Here is a 6,000-nt window from a genome sequence, read left to right as displayed (position 1 = left end):
AATTTTTCACAGAGACTTTTCTGGAGACTAGGAGTCCAAGATCAAGGTGTTGGTATGGTTGATTTTTCCTGAGGCCTCTCTTCTTGGTTTGTAGATGATCTTCTTCATGTGGTTTTTCCTCTACGTCCGTCTGTGTCCTAATCTCCTCTTCTTATAAGGATACTAGTCATATTGGATTAGGGTCTACCCATACAACCTCATTTTACCTTAATTGCCTCTGTTTAAAGGCTTTGTCTCTAAATACAGCCACATTCTGTGGTACTAAGGGTTAGAACTTCAACATATGAGTTTGGGCCAGACATACTTCAGTCTATAACAGACTTCAAGGCTCTGGACCCCTGAGTCCAGGGCTACCGAGCCCATAGCAAACTGACAGGTGATTTGGTGGATTTTTTCTGAATTGCTTCAGTTTTGTTTTGTTTCTTAGGGATAGGGAAGTTGTTGTAGGGGACCAACATAAAATTAAAAAATGTTTTCCAGAGTCAAGGCCAGATGGGAAATTGAATGAGCACTGCCTGAGGGATCTGGGATTAGACAGACCACCAAACCCTGGGAAAAGAACATTTCTAGTCAGAATCTTTGGACTAGAAGGAGCCCTGTGAAGTTAGCTTGACCACTTCAGTGTGTGTGTGTGTGTGTGTGTGTGTGTGTGTGAGAGAGAGAGAGAGAGACAGAGAGTGAGAGCGAGAGCGAGAGAGAGAGAGAGAGAGAGAGAGAGAGAGAGAGAGAGAGAGAGAACTTACCTGGTGTATTCAGAGAGCACAGGTGTTCAACAACTCTCATGGCCACAAGTTCTTCCTTATATATAATCAGCATTCCTCATGCTAAGTTCAACCCCCTTCCTTTGCATTCAGTCCTCAACATTGGAAGATAAGAGAGTTTTTTTCCTCTGAAGCTTGAGGAAGGTGTGACAACATATTAAGGAAAAATTTCTATTCAAAACAGCCTCCTCTTTCTCTCCTCATCTGAGGCTGAGGGTAGGAAGTCAGAGGCAAAAAAAGGTGCTCTTACCCTTTTACTCTCTCTCCTGGGAACTTCAGCCCCTCTCCAGGCCCTGGGCAGCTCTAGGGAGTGGGTTGAGGTGAATTGACATGTAATGTGGTGCAGAAACAGGGAAGAGAGAGGTCCTCTGATTTCACAGAAATCACAGGTGGGCTGCAGTGGGAGTATGAGGCATGGTGTGGGTATGTTGAGGCATGTGCCAAAAAGTGGTCACAACCAGGCAGGAGGGCCCACAATACTATGATGGTTGGGGCCTGTGTTCTCTGCCACAAAAGGCAAGCTTAGGTTCTGGGGTTTGGAGAAAGCGATTCCAATAATATCCAGCTGACATGCAAAGAGAGCCAGAGGCAGTGCGGTGGTAGAAAGAATACTGGTTTGAGGGTCAGAACATCTGAGTTCTGGTCTCTGCCTCAGCCTCAGTTTCCCTTCCTTCGCAATGAAGTGGTTCAATTAGGTTATCACTAAGATCTTTCCAGCTTTGAGACTCTAAGCAAAATCTAGAGGGTGCTGGGGGGCAGGGAAGGAATACTCTTTGTAGCAAATCAAATGATGGACTATGTGTCTCTGTGAACCAAACCAGGCACAGAAAACCCTCCATCTTCATTCCAGAGTTGGTGGGGGGTGGGGGAGTGGGGGTGTTAGCTGTGGTGTCTCCTCATTTGACAACTCAACCTTTTCCACAGGGCTCCTGCAGACACACCATGGGGAGCCGGTTCCCTTAAGGACTCTGCCCCCGAGGGGAGGGAGGCCAAGACAAGATGGGGCAGGACAATGGGGAGGGGGTCTGCATGGTGCCGGTCGCCAGGTAAAAACAGAAATCAGCCCGCTATCTGCTTAGTTTCAAATATCAGAATAAAGGGATCCAATTTTATAGCTTTCATCTGAAGTTAATGGATAATGAGATGCAGGATCAGCCTTATGCAGTGATGCAGTTTAAAGCCCCTGGGAAGGCTCTGTTTCCCCCTCCCCAATTATCTTGCCACCGAAATGCCTTAAGTTCCACCATTAGAGCACATGGTATTAAGTTCAGTCCTACCAGATCCTTTAAAATACACATCCTTTAAAATACAAAAGCACCACGGGGATACTTTATCAAACAAGGATAGAACCAGAAAAGTAGTGCTTAGAAGGGAAGCTCAGGGAGATGAGGGCCTCTGAAGATTTATCTCTAGATATTTCTCAGCTCACATTGGCTGGCCCTTGTGACAAAGCTGGACTCTGCCTGGGGAAGTGGGAGCTCAAGGACTCTCCTAGAAACCAGATGCCTGAGCTATGGGTATATTTCTAGTCTAGGGAAAGAGGTGGGTAGTTATCATGCTGAAAAATCATAGGCACTGCCAGTAAAACTGAATTCAGGGAGATGAAAATTCTAATAGTGAACATGTACTTGGATGGGCCAGTGTAGAAGTGCCTCTTGGAGCCCCTTTCTGTATGTCCACAGGATATAAAACTATTTCAGAAAAAAATCCCCCCCCCCATTTCTGTGATTATCTGCTGTTTATCTAACCTAGGAGACATGATTTGGAGTTGTTAAAACCTAGCAGATGGGGAAAAACACAGCCAGGGTTCAAACCTGGCTATGTGACCTTGGGCAGATGACTTAACCTTTCTGAGTTACATTTTCTCATCAAATTCAGCATAAAGCACCTGGCATATAGTAATCCTCTATAAATGGAAGCTATTATAGTTATGAGTTTTGAGGGGGCTTCAGGACACTACCCATGAATTGGAACTAAGTCATCAAATAAATGGCTATCATGTTCTCAAATCAGAAGCTAGACCCTGATAATTTATGCATAATCTTTTTACCTGGATAGAATTCAGTCTTTTTCCAACTTAATTTTACCTCTCAAGGTCTGGTGATAAAAGAAGCAGAAAGAGTTCTGAATCCCTCTAAGCAGCCTAGAAAACCTAAGGTTTGGGACAAGGTTGGCCTTTCCCACAAACAGAATGGGTCACTGTCTCCATGATATGTTTTTTTAAAAATCATAAGCCAGCCTGGCTGGGCGTGGCTCAGCAATTGAGCATTGACCTAGGATCCAGGAGATCTCAGTTCGATTCTGGGTCAGGGCACATGCCCGGGTTGTGGGCTCAATCCCCAGTGGGGGGTTTTGCAGGAGGCAGTCAATCAATGACTCTCCCATCATTGATGTTTCTATCTCTCTCCCTCTTTCTTTCTCTCTCTGAAATTTTTTTAAAAAATCATTAGCCACCCTCACACAAATTTATATCATTCTACCTGCCATGGGTCTGAAATGCTGTCATTACAGCTATTTCCTTCCATCTGGGCAATGGTTTCTGAAGACCCCTACAAAAAGCACAGTGTCCTGGGAGAAAGCACATTTCAACACATTGGTGAAGGCTTCCTAATCTGGCAGTCTGGTCCAGTAGAGCTAGGGCTGGGACTCAAGACAAGTAAATTTTGATAGGATTGGGGATGTGAAAGTGCCAGAGGAATACAGTGGAAAGCATGGGTAGCAGAAAGACATGAGGACTATGGAAAAGGGAAAAGACACCAAATGGGCTATGGGACCCACTGAGAATGTCAACTATGCCACCTATGGTTTAGGGAGCTAAGAAGTTCATTCAATTGCAACTTTTCCAGTTCATCTTGATATTGACTCTACCTGATTCTTTTTTTTTTTTTTTTTTTTAATATATCTTTATTGATTTCAGAGAGAGGAAAGGAGAGGGAGAGAGAGATAGAAACATCAATGATGAGAGAGTCATTGATCGAGCCCACAACCCGGGCATGTGCCCTGACCGGGAATCGAACCCTGATTGCCTGGATCCTAGGTCGACGCTCAACCGCTGAGCTACGCCTGGCTGGGCTCTACCTGATTCTTATACTAGTCCAGACTTGCTTCTTCCCAGAAGCAATTGTGTACTTGGGCAGAGAGGTGGAGTGCTGGCCTAGTGTCTAGGTAGTTTGAGCAGCGACACTCAAGATCTCAATAACAGGCCGAGCAGCTTTATCTCTGACCAGCACTGTTATGACATTAGCTACAGTTCTCCACCCTGGGTTTGGGCCAAGAAAATGTGTATCTAAGTGTATTCTCTGCAGATAACTGGGACTCTACGGGGACTTTTAGGTGGTCCAAGAGTCCACCCAGAATCTGTCCTCCAAAAACATGTGTCTGGTTTGTGTTTTAATTATAATCTCTGAGAAGATATGAATTTATATTTAAAAGTACAATGAAATGAGTGTTTTTTAAAGTATAACCATTTTCATAGTTATTCACTCAAACAGTGTGTGTGTGAATATTATATATAAATTTATATATATATAACTATTAAATAAATAAAAATATATTATATACAAATTATATATTAAATATTACACATATAAATTTTTATATATTAAATAAATATAAGTATATATTAAATATTACATATATAAACTTATATATAATATTCACACACATTTATATATAATATTCACACGCATATATATATACACACACACACATAAAAAGATACACATGTGTCTTTCTGCCTTCCTTCCTGTTTCTCTTTCCATTGCCAAAAGAGGCCAATGAGATGTCTGGGGCCTGGCATCTCTGAGTTCTGTCTGCCCTGAACAATCTGAAGGCCACTGATGTGGACATTATATTTGCAGGACTGGCCACACTGCTACACTTGACTCATGTTTTGGCATCATGGCCGCACAAGTCCTCTGTCGAAGCTGGTCTGCCCCTAAGCCATGTTCAGGCAGTTTCTGCCCCCAAAAGAGCAGAGAAGTAAGAATTTAGTTCCTCCCACATTATCCTAAGTATTGTTGTGATATCAGGAAACAGTATTAATACCTACAACTCTCTGGGCTTCAGGTACTACCCTTCCCAACCTTTCCTCCTCCAAATTATAGAGAAACTTCCTGAATGATGATGAAGAAAAATGAACGGGAACGGAGAATTGGGAATGGGGAGACTGTTAAGCAAGTGAAAAGCGCAGGGAGGGGTTCTGTAAATGCTCGTCTCTGAGAGGGTGACTTCGTGGGTGGGAGGAGGAGAAGGAGCTGAAGGGTGGTAATTAGCTTATTATTGTTTCCCCTGGGTGTTGTGAGAATTCCTTAGGAGACACTTGTAAAAAAAGCCCAGGGAAGACAGTAAATACACATCTAATGATATGCTAAATAAATTATTATTGTTATTATTATGACTATTATTATAGCAATTGCAACTTGCTCCTTGCATCCAAGTTTCCACTAGAGATGGGAGTTGGTCCCCTTACAGCCTGGCCTCCGCTGCTGCCAATATGCCTCCAGACTCCCCCTACCCTCAGGAATTAGTAGAGTAATTGGGCAGTGTAGACCAGTCTTTAGTTAACAGCCAGTCCCCCGGTTTCTGCAGGAGAGCAGATAAGAAACTCCACATAAGCACGCAAGGGCTCTGCCTGGCGCCTGCTCTAGTGAATCAAAGAAGGAAAAGGGCTTTGCCGAGAATGGCAGGGTTTATACCTGGAGAGGAACTTCCTGACTCCCAAGCAGGGGGACTCAGGAAGGGCAAAAGCAGTCAGGCAACTGGGTATGGGTCACAGAAAGAAAGGGAAAATATACAAATTAGGGATACTCAACCCAGATGTCCTGTGATTCCAGGCAATCCCAGTAACTGAACAACACTGAGTGTGTGCATTTTGCTGGGGAGAGAGCAGATTGTTTTTATCAGTTTCTAAAAAGGGTCTGGAATCCAGAAACAGCTAGGAGTCATTCCAGCCCAGGTAAAGGAACCCAAAATCTCTAGGCTCAAAATGAATGGCCAGAGTCTCTTCATTTCTTGCCTTTGGCCAAGGACATTAGTTACCTGAACCCCAAGGTTGAAAGGTTTGGAGGTTTACAGCACCCCGCTGCCAGAGCAGACACCTGCCCAAGTCCCACTTAGGAAAATATATGTAAATGCTGGCCCCTCAGTTCCCCCTCCCTACATTTCTTTAGGGAAAGCATCCACCACGCCTGTGAGCATTAGGTGTTGGGGGGGAGGGGGGGAGGGCTGGGTTTCTGAG

Source organism: Miniopterus natalensis, chromosome 2, assembly GCF_054644295.1.
Source record: "Miniopterus natalensis isolate mMinNat1 chromosome 2, mMinNat1.hap1, whole genome shotgun sequence".
In the NCBI taxonomy this organism is placed as follows: domain Eukaryota; kingdom Metazoa; phylum Chordata; class Mammalia; order Chiroptera; family Miniopteridae; genus Miniopterus; species Miniopterus natalensis.
Note: the sequence above shows the minus strand (reverse complement) of the source record.